Consider the following 10,164-nt stretch of genomic DNA (forward strand, 5'->3'; position numbering starts at 1 on the left):
TTGTTCCCCCATTATTTCCTCTTGTGTTTCCATCTTGTTTTGCTCTTCCTTTTTTTGATCCCTCTGACAATCTTTGTTGCTACAGCAGTTGACCGGCTCATGAAGAAGTATTCTAATCTCTTTGAATTTGACCTATCGTCTGGGGCCAAGATTGCCACACATCATCCGATTCCAACCGGGGATGCTCGGTCACCCAAAATAATCAAGATTTTACATGCAAACATCAAAGAGATGTAGGAGAAAGGTTTTATTTGGAAGTTGTGGAGTCCTTGGGCATGTGAGCCTCATCTTGTAATGAAGTCTGATGAGAGTATTCATTTTTGCATTGACTATTGTCTGTTAAAAGAAGTAACGATCCCGGATGTGTACCCTCTTCCTCACACTGCTGATCTCTTGGATTGTCTAGGACGAAGTCATTAGTTCACCAAACTAGATTTTGCTTCTAAGTACTGACAAGTACCGATGGCCAAAGAAGATATTTGTAAGACTGCTTTTCATACACTATTTGGTTTGTACAAGTTTTTGGTGATGCCATTTGGTTTGAATAATGCTCCAACAACTTTCTAGTGGATGATGGACAAGGTTCTTTACAATACGCCGAAGGTGACTGCTAACTTCATTGATGATGTCTTGATCCACTCAGAGGGGACATGGGAGGAGCATGTTCGTGATGTTTATAAAGTGTTGGATCAGCTATGGGACATTGGTTTAAAACTAAAGTGGTCGAAGTGCGTGTTTGGGTCCAAGGACACAACTTATCTTGGGTATCGTATTTCTCATGAGGGTTTGCAAGTTGATCTTGACAAACTTGTGGCTGTTCTAAAGTTCCCTACTCTAAAGTGTATGAATAATATGTAATGCTTCCTGGTAAGGTGCAGTATCTCAGTTGTTTTGTGGGTCATCTTTATGATAGCACTACACTATTGCGAGTGTTGCTGAAATCATCAATGTCATCTTTCATTTTTCTCTAGATTGTGAGCGAGCATTTGTGGATCTCAAAGAGCTCTTGATGACTCTTTTGGTTTCCGCATATCCTGACTACGCTCGACCTTTTATTTTGCGCGTGGATGCTTATGATATTGGTTTTGGAAGTGTGTTGATTCAAGAGAGCCCAAGTGTGCTTGGTCAGCGCCATCCCATTTCATATATAAGCCGTACATTACAATTAGCAGAGGTGAATTACTCCACGACAAAGAAGGAGTGTTTAGCAGTAGTTTGGGGTTTCAAGAAACTTCGTGCATATCTACATGGTTCTCGGACGTTACTTGAAAGTGATCATGCTGCCGTTACTTCATTATTGAAGAGAAAGAACCTGGTTAGTCGTACTGCTTGGTGGGTTTTGAAGCTTCAGATATATGATTTTAATGTTGTTCATCGCCCAAGGAGCTTTATGGCTGATGTTGGTGCCCTTTCTCAAGCTCTTCTTCCTTCTTCACTCTCTTCTCATGTTTTTGTTATTTTGGCATTTATGGATTTTCTAGACAAGGATTCTATATCGTTGATAGTTGCTGTACTTGACATTCAATGTCCACAAGGTGCAGAGCAAGATCTACCTTCTTTTAATAAGGTTTGTGAGGCTCAAAAGCTTGGGCTATGGATTCAAAGGCTTCGAGATGGGTTGAAGAATCCTGCATCACTTGTTAATGACTTACCATTTCGGCATCACATTCTTAGTAATGCCTTGAAGATGGCCTTCTTTATTTTATGGGGATGAATCCTGATGATCCTTTATGGCTGGTGGTGCCTTTTGTCTTTATTCCATAGTTTCTTCATGCCTACCATAATTCTCTTGTTCTAGGTGGGCATATAGGACATCGTTCTGTGACTGAGAAGCTGCATAAGTCTTTCTATTGGCTGGAGATGCAACATAATGTTATCCGGTATATGCGTAGTTGCGTTTGGTGCCAAGTTCATAATACTCCCTTCGTGCTGCAAAAGGATAGTTGGAATCAATTCCAGTTTCTTATCCATTTAAGTTGGTGGCATTTGATCTTATGGGACCTTTTCCACGATCAATTATTGGCAATGAGTATGTTATTATTGCTTTTGACTATTTGACTCGTTGGGTGGAAGTTGGTGCTCTTGCTAGTGCCTCTCCAATTATTTTTAGATATTTCCTCCTTAATCAAGTGGTGTTCCAACATTCTTGTCTAGAGTAGATTCTTTCGGATAATGGTCCCATATTTATGGCTGAGGCATTTCATGTTTTGACGTCTCAATTGGGGATATGCCACACTTTCACAAGTGCTTATTATCCACAGTCAGATGGTTTCGTGGAACGGCTCTGTAAGCTCTTGAGTTTGAACTTCCCGGGAGGTCATCCAACCTTGTACTATTCAAACCCAAAGACGCTTAACCCCAAGTATCCCAAGACCCTTAACCGATTAGAAAAGGGGGTGCACTCTTATTCATGGGCCCTTTCCCTCTATATTTGAACCCCATGGACCATCTCTCAAGTCGTTCTCTTTGGTTGCTTACAATCCACCATGCTTCCCTGCAAGTTCACGCCCTCGTGAACGGAAGCTGAGAGCCACAGCTCTCCGAGAGCCCCACTCTCTTGACACCCTACCCCTCGGGTCGAGCCCAGCAGGAGCAAACTAGACCAGCCAGATGTCAATCAACATATGGTGTGATTCCCCTAGCCAACTAATAGAGTCGGACCTGAGACCTCTCTAATACCAAATATAAGCTCTTGAGTTTGGACTTCCCAGGAGGTCACCCAGCCCAGTACTATTCAAACCCAAGGACACTTAACCCCAAGTATTCCAAGACCCTTAACCGATTGAAAAAGGGGGTGCATTTTTTATTCATGGGCCCTTTCCCTCTATATTTGAACCCCATGGACCATCTCTCAAGTCATTCTCTTTGGTTGCTTATTCGACCAACACTGCCTTAGCTTGTGCTAAGTTCCCTCGCCAAGGTTCCCGCCTATTGTACCAGCTCCTACTTGGTCCTACTTGGTTTCAACTACTCACTGCACGAGCAATAGAGCGTTAGCCATCCGTCCACGGATTCCCAAATCTCTCCCAATCTCCCTCCTTGGGTTAGACTGGACTTAAGGTTCGGCTACACTCCCCACAGGCACAAGCAGCCAAGCACACCAAGCCTCCAGATTCCTAACACCCCTTGGTACCATAAGACTTGATCATGGGACCCTCTAAATCCCAAGCCTTGGGTACAGCACTTGCTTCGGGACGTCAGGGCGAAACACCATGGCCTAACGGCCCGGTATGGGTACCTCTACCCCCCCACTTCCATCCCGAAGGGAAGACCCAAGCCCCTAGGACGGGCGAGGACCAATGAGCCACAAGGTACTCAAGTGGGGCACCACTCTGTAAGTGACTAATTTTTCCATTCTACTTTAGTCACTTAACCACACCTTCGACCACTTGGAGGAGTCTCATTCACAACCTCCATAAGTCCCATTCAGGACTTGGGGCTTGCTAGCCCCGAGAATGGCATCCATGTGTAAGAGATTAAATTTTCCATTCTACTTTAGTCACTTAACCACACCTCCGACCATTTGGAGGAGTCTCATTCACAACCTCCATTAGTCTAATTCAGGACTTGGGACTTGCTAGCCCCAAGAATGGCATCCATGCCACTCAACACTTGCACCTGGTCCAAGTGCTCCACGTGTCCGGTCCGAAGACTGACACCCAAAGGTACCACTGACATCTCGGCCCGTTACGCTAAGGCCATGTCCATTCACCTTTGCTGCACTAGTGGTCCAATACCACTTGCATCACCATCCCGTCTCTCCAAGACTGGGCCATCTGTTCACGAGTGGTCATCCTAGATCCACTCCTTAGCATCCTTAGGATGCCCACAGACCTGGGGAATCGCCTTCCCCAAAGTCCCTTTGTCAGTTCCTACCAAGTCCCTTTCTGCCCCTGGCCGTGTTTACCAACACTGCCACTGGATCGAGGCCCACAGGCCCGACCACTAAGTCCCATGGTCCTCTGGGACTTCCTCACCACACGACTGTGTCCTTGGTCACTACCCCAGAGGACTGCTCCTCTTCCTTTTCACAGTCTAGGCCTTTGGGACAACATTTCGGAACACCGTGGCCTTACGCGAGCCACCTGGGTACTCTCCCCGCCTTTCGCCTTTAGGTGCTCTAGCCATGGGCTTAGAGCGAGGTTCCGTTGAGCCACGCCTGGTATCCAAGTAGGTAGTGCCACCCATACTTGGACTGGGAGCATCGGCCAGTTGATCTCCCGGGGGAACTAGAGCCGGCTCTTGAACACTTCACCAAGCTACCCCGCTTGTCGGTCCATATTCACTCTAGTCTTGGACTTCCCAGTGGTCAGTTCATCACCCAACACTGGGTCTGGCCTTCCTGGGCCAAACTGGCCTTTCCTGGCCAAACTAGCTCCACTGCAGTCCTCCCCCTTACTATACTTTTGGAGCTCACCAAACCCCCCAGGGTCTGGGAGACGGACGCTTTGGGCTTTCACCCGCTCAGGCTCCGGACTCGGACTCGGACTCGGACTCGGACTCGGACTCGGACTCGGATTCAGACTCGGACTCGGGCTCGGGCTCGGTCTCGGCCTCGGCCTCGGTCTCGGTCTCGGTCCCGATCTCGGTCTCGGTCTCGGTCTCGGTCCCGGTCTCGGTCTCGAGTTTGGACTCCATCTCGGACTCCATCTCGGACTCCTTCTCGGACTCCATCTCGGGTCCATCTCGGGTCCATCTCGGACTCCATCTCGGACTCCATCTCGGGTCCATCTCGGACTCCATCTCGGACTCCATTTTGGGTCCATCTCGGGTCCACCTCGGACTCCATCTCGAACTCCATCTCGGACTCCATCTCGGGTCCATCTCGGACTCCACTTCGGACTCCAACTCGGGTCCATCTCGGGTCCACCTCGGACTCCACTTTGGACTCCATCTCGGGTCCATCTCGGGTCCCCCTCGGACTCCACTTCGGACTCCATCTCGGACTCCATCTCGGGTCCATCTCGGACTCCACTTCGGACTTCAACTCGGGTCCATCTCGGACTCCACTTCGGACTCCAACTCGGGTCCATCTCGGACTCCACTTCGGACTCCAACTCGAGTCCATCTCGGACTCCACTTCGGACTCCAACCCGGGTCCATCTCGGACTCCACTTCGGACTCCAACTCGAGTCCATCTCGGACACTCCCACGTGTCATGTGTTGGTCCTTTTGGGTCCCTTTTTGGAGCCTCGCTTTTTGCTCGCTTCGTGCTCGTTCCTCGAGCACTTCTTTGGGAGTTCCACTCCCGCTCTTGACTTTTCAAGTTGGAGCTTTTGGTCCAAACGTGTTACGCTCGTTTGGCTCTTGCTTTAGCCACTACCACGTGGCACCCTTTCCGGCTCCACTTTGGGGCCTAGGGATTTTGTGTCTCACAACTCCACCACCCATAGACGAAGTTCAATGTCCTCATCAAACGGTAAACCCTTTCATAAAGTAACACCCACACATGTTACCATTTCCATCCTTGGCACCTAGCCAATCTTTGTCTATGGTTTGACACCAAAGGCTCACTATGCTTTGTCCATCCTTTAAGGAGCGTAGTCTCTCCAACTTAGAGACTGATTGGACCACATGTAATGGTTCTCTCCTTTTATTGGTTTAGTTCTCGCTAAACCTCTTAGAGACCCTTCTCTAAGTCAATCCTACTACTCCTTCTCGAGTAGTCTCAATTTCCATCGATATAACCTCTGCACTTTGGAACTTTGAATTTTGACTCCTTGGAGTCAATTTCCTAGGTGTCTTCAACACCTTGCCTTGCACCTTTTGTGCAACTCCACTTCCCATCCTAGGAAGTTCTCTACTCGAGGGCACCATCATCCTCTCTTCTATTTCGTGCCAAAGTTCCAGTTATCATACTTTGTGCTAGGGCTGTTCATGGCCCTATCATTTGGCTACTTTACCGCTCCCTCCCTTGGAGCTTCCACTTTCGCCAAACCGGAGCATTTCGGAATCCCTCCTTGGAAACACACTTCCTTTCCCGCAACTTGTTAGCATCCAACACATTAGTGTTCCTCGCCTAACTTTGTCACTTCGATTCCCCCCAAGGGATTCCACGGCCCTATCTTGGCCACTCATCTTTTGCTCCTATCCGTTGATTGTTGCACCAAGCAACATCGAATCTCTACCTCCCTCCTTGAGGTATTGTTTCGGTTCCATAGCAAAGACTCTTCTTTGCCAAGTCCGGAGGATGTTCACCCCTAGTACGTCTCTTTAGCATCTTCTGCTATGGGCTCTATCCACGGCCCAACTTCGTGACCCTCCCATGGGTCTTTTATAGAGACTACTTTCCTCGGACTCACTATGCCATCTCACGGACATAGTTTATTTCCCTTAGGTGCTCTTCCCACTTGGTCATCACGACCAAGCCACACCACCTTAAACAGTTCAATTTCAACATTTTGAACCAGGAACTTCATTCCTTAGCCAACCAAGGACCTTGTCCTTATCTGGCCATAAGATCATCTAGTGATCTCACCTTGGCACCTTAACAAAGTTGCCAAGAGGTACTTGGTCTTCTAGACCTCCAAGTTGTTGACTATAACCCCGGGGGCATCCCCCACACTTGGCGGTGCACCCAAGCCAGCCCTTACGGCCAAGGGTTCATAGCAACTGAGATTAGGTGTCCCCATCTCACTCACCACGACCTTGGTGCCACTTGCACCAAAGCGTTCAAGTTAGATATGCTGAGCTTTCACACTAAGCAATCTAACCGTGCATCATGACTCCGAGGCATCCCTCGCTTGGCGGTGTGCCCAAACCAGCCTCCCCACTGAGAGTCCATGACCACCGAAATATGAGTGTCCTCATATTCCAAACCATCACCACGCCCTAGTGATTTGGGACTCGAACCCAAGCACTAGAGGGTCGGGACTCGAACCCAACCTCCGTATATGCATCTACGGACGGCATCACACAAGATGCCTGGCGTGACTCCCCACGCCGGTGCACCAACTTATTTTTAAAGCGCGCTACAGATCACAGCTTAGGAACCTAGTTCCTCCACACTGCCAAGTCCTCTCACTTGACATGTCTGTGATCATGCATGGACTCCTCCATGCTCGGCCCCATGGCCCACCCTTTTTGAAGTTATCACCTTCAACTAGGGTATTTGTTCCCCCGACGTGCCAATCTCGCTTGGCAAGTCCTCCGACCACTGTAACATAGTTCCTGCATAAGCGTGAAAGTCCTTGACCATCGACTTTCGTTCAAAGCCCTCTCTTTGAACACTCGGGAACTACTTCCCTAACCTTGATAGCCTTGCCTCATGGCAAGCTTCAAGACCACGCTTCTGCTGCGCCACTCTGATTTCGCGCGTTCCATGAACCATTTACACTTGGCCTTTCTAGGTACTAAGCTACCTAGAATCGTCTTTGGGAACCTTGAAGGAACTCTGTCCTTCAGCTTGCTAAGGCCTCCCTTTTTCCAAGCCTTCCAAATGCCACATAGTCTAACATGGACAATTCCATATTTTAGACTCTCCATGGCATCACGGTTGCTAGCGGCAACACCCTTGAGCCCCCACTTGATTCTCCACTCCCAGCTGGCATAACCAACCTTGGTTATGCCCTTTGATTCCTATGGTTCGGTTCTATCCCCTTACTTCTTGCTTTTTGGCTTCACACCTTTCCTTTGGTCATTCTCCTCAAGACCAGGAGGATAGCTTTGCACTTTCTATCATGCTTTAGCAAGTATTCTTAGGGATGAACCTACTTAATAGCCTAGGGAGTGGTTCCTCAATCCGGGTATGCTCACCTTATAATCCCACACACTGGGATTACATTGTTGCTTATGGGCCTTTACATGCCCATCACTAGCCTTGCCAAAATTCCATTTTTCGCTTTGTCCAACTCGGGTAGACAGTCCTCTCCTGTCTCCGCAACCTTGGACATTTGGATAGCACCTTCTATCCATCATTCGCTAGGGACTTAGTCCCTTGGGCTTTATCCATTGCCCTCGCGACATCAAACACCACCTTCTGGTGTTCTAGAGTGTTCGGGTGTCCCAATGATGGCTTTCTTGACAATGAGTATTTCCTTTTATGACATTGACTTACTATATCGCAACACAAGCAACTTATCCCCCGTAAAGGTATATTCAACTTCCCTATGCTATTAAGAAGTCTTGGGTAGCTACCTTCTACCCGTTTAACCAGTTATTTTGCACCTCTTGCTTAGTTGCCTCATAGTTGTCAAGTCCTACAACTCATTGCTTGGTGCTTTCACACCTCCATCATTATCTGGGTCACCACACTCCAACTGCATGCTCTGCAACTTAGGCTATGCTATTCCCATTTCCATTGGGATTCCTTTGGCAAGGGGTTCTCATGAACCCACCAACATAGCCTCAAGGTATCACACCTTGGCACATTTGGTGTCTCCACACCATCGGCTCCACGAGCCTACCTCTATGACATTTCCCCTTCGTGTCTAAGTCTTTGCCAAGACCAACACCGCTCTTTCTTATGCCAACCGTTAGCACTGCACCATAGAGGTCACACACAACTTTATGTCAAAGTTGTTTTCTTCTGGGAACACCTTTCCCATAACTTTAGCATGGCACATTCTGCCATTGATGAGATACCCTCTTTTCTCATCCTTGGATCCTATGATCCCCCCCCCATCCTTTGTGGGGTACAACACACCTCAGTCCAAATGCTTCCATCAGTCCTTTTAGGACCATCCGTTGACTCTACTTGAGTCATCCAACAGTTTTGGACTTGGTTAATCCACAGACCCGTAAGGTCCTACTTGTGAGGCACTAGCTCACTGGAATACATTTCTTGCATTCCTGTCCTACTCAAAAGGACTATTTTCACAAGTGTTACTCCGACACTTGATTTTGTTCTCTGGGGGCAACCTTTGCCCCTTAGGACTACTTGTCCATGTGATGAGAACACCAACTCATCCACTTAATACATCCCCAACTCCTTGGGTTGTTCCAGCATTTATTAGAGGTAGCCCCGGCTACCTTTTCAAGGGCTTGAGTCCTCTTCCGTATTTGACCTCCCACGGTCATTACTTCTGGTCTCACATTCATGAGCACCAACCTCAACTATATGAGGAAAATCTTGTGACTCCTTTATTGCTTTGGAGTCTTTATCTTTCCCGTAATCCCAACTGTAGTTGTTTACCACAACTACATTAGCCAGTTTGCTAAGTCAAACGCTCATCTGGATCACATCCTCAACTTTTTTTTTTTTGAGGAAAACCATATACTATTCCCAAGATCCCAAAGTCGTTCCATTATTGGCCCTTTTCTATCCACCACCCCGTCTACAAGTTCACACATGAACTGTAATGGAGAGCCATGTCTTCCCGACTTGCTACTCCTCAAGGATAGGCCCACTCCTCGGACATTCCGATGCTAACACTAGTGGTGATATACTTGAGCACCAATAAAAGTCGGACTAAGGAACAGCTCCGATACCAAATTGTAAGTGACTAATTTTTCCATTCTACTTTAGTCACTTAACCACACCTCCGACCACTTGGAGGAGTCTCATTCACAACCTCCATAAGTCCCATTCAGGACTTGGGGCTTGCTAGCCCCGAGAATGGCATCCATGCCACTCAACCTTTGCACTTGGTCCAAGTGCTCCACGTGTCCAATCCCATGACCGACACACAAAGGTACCACTGACATCTCGGCCCGTTACGCTAAGGCCATGCCCATTCACCTTTGCTGCGCAAATGGTCCAATACCACTTGCATCACCATCCCGTCTCTCCAAGACTGGGCCATCTGTCTACGAGGGGTCATTCTAGATCCACTCCTTAGCATCCTTAGGATGCCCATAGACCTGGGGAATCGCCTTCCCCAAAGTTCCTTTGTCAGTTCCTACCAAGTCCCTTTCTGCCCCTGGCCGTGTTTGCCAACACTGCCACTGGATCGAGGCCCACAGGCCCAACCACTAAGTCCCACGGTCCTCTGGGACTTCCTCACCACACGACTGTGTCCTTGGTCACTACCCCAGAGGACTGCTCCTCTTCCTTTCCACAGTCTGGGCCTTTGGGACGACATTTCGGAACACCGTGGCCTTACGCGAGCCACCTGGGTACTCTCCCCACCTATCGCCTTTAGGTGCTCTAGCCATGGGCTTAGAGCGAGGTTCCGTTGAGCCACGCCTGGTATCCAAGTAGGCAGTGCCACCCACACTTGGACT

Source organism: Selaginella moellendorffii, unplaced genomic scaffold (assembly GCF_000143415.4).
Source record: "Selaginella moellendorffii unplaced genomic scaffold, v1.0 SELMOscaffold_128, whole genome shotgun sequence".
NCBI lineage: Eukaryota > Viridiplantae > Streptophyta > Lycopodiopsida > Selaginellales > Selaginellaceae > Selaginella > Selaginella moellendorffii.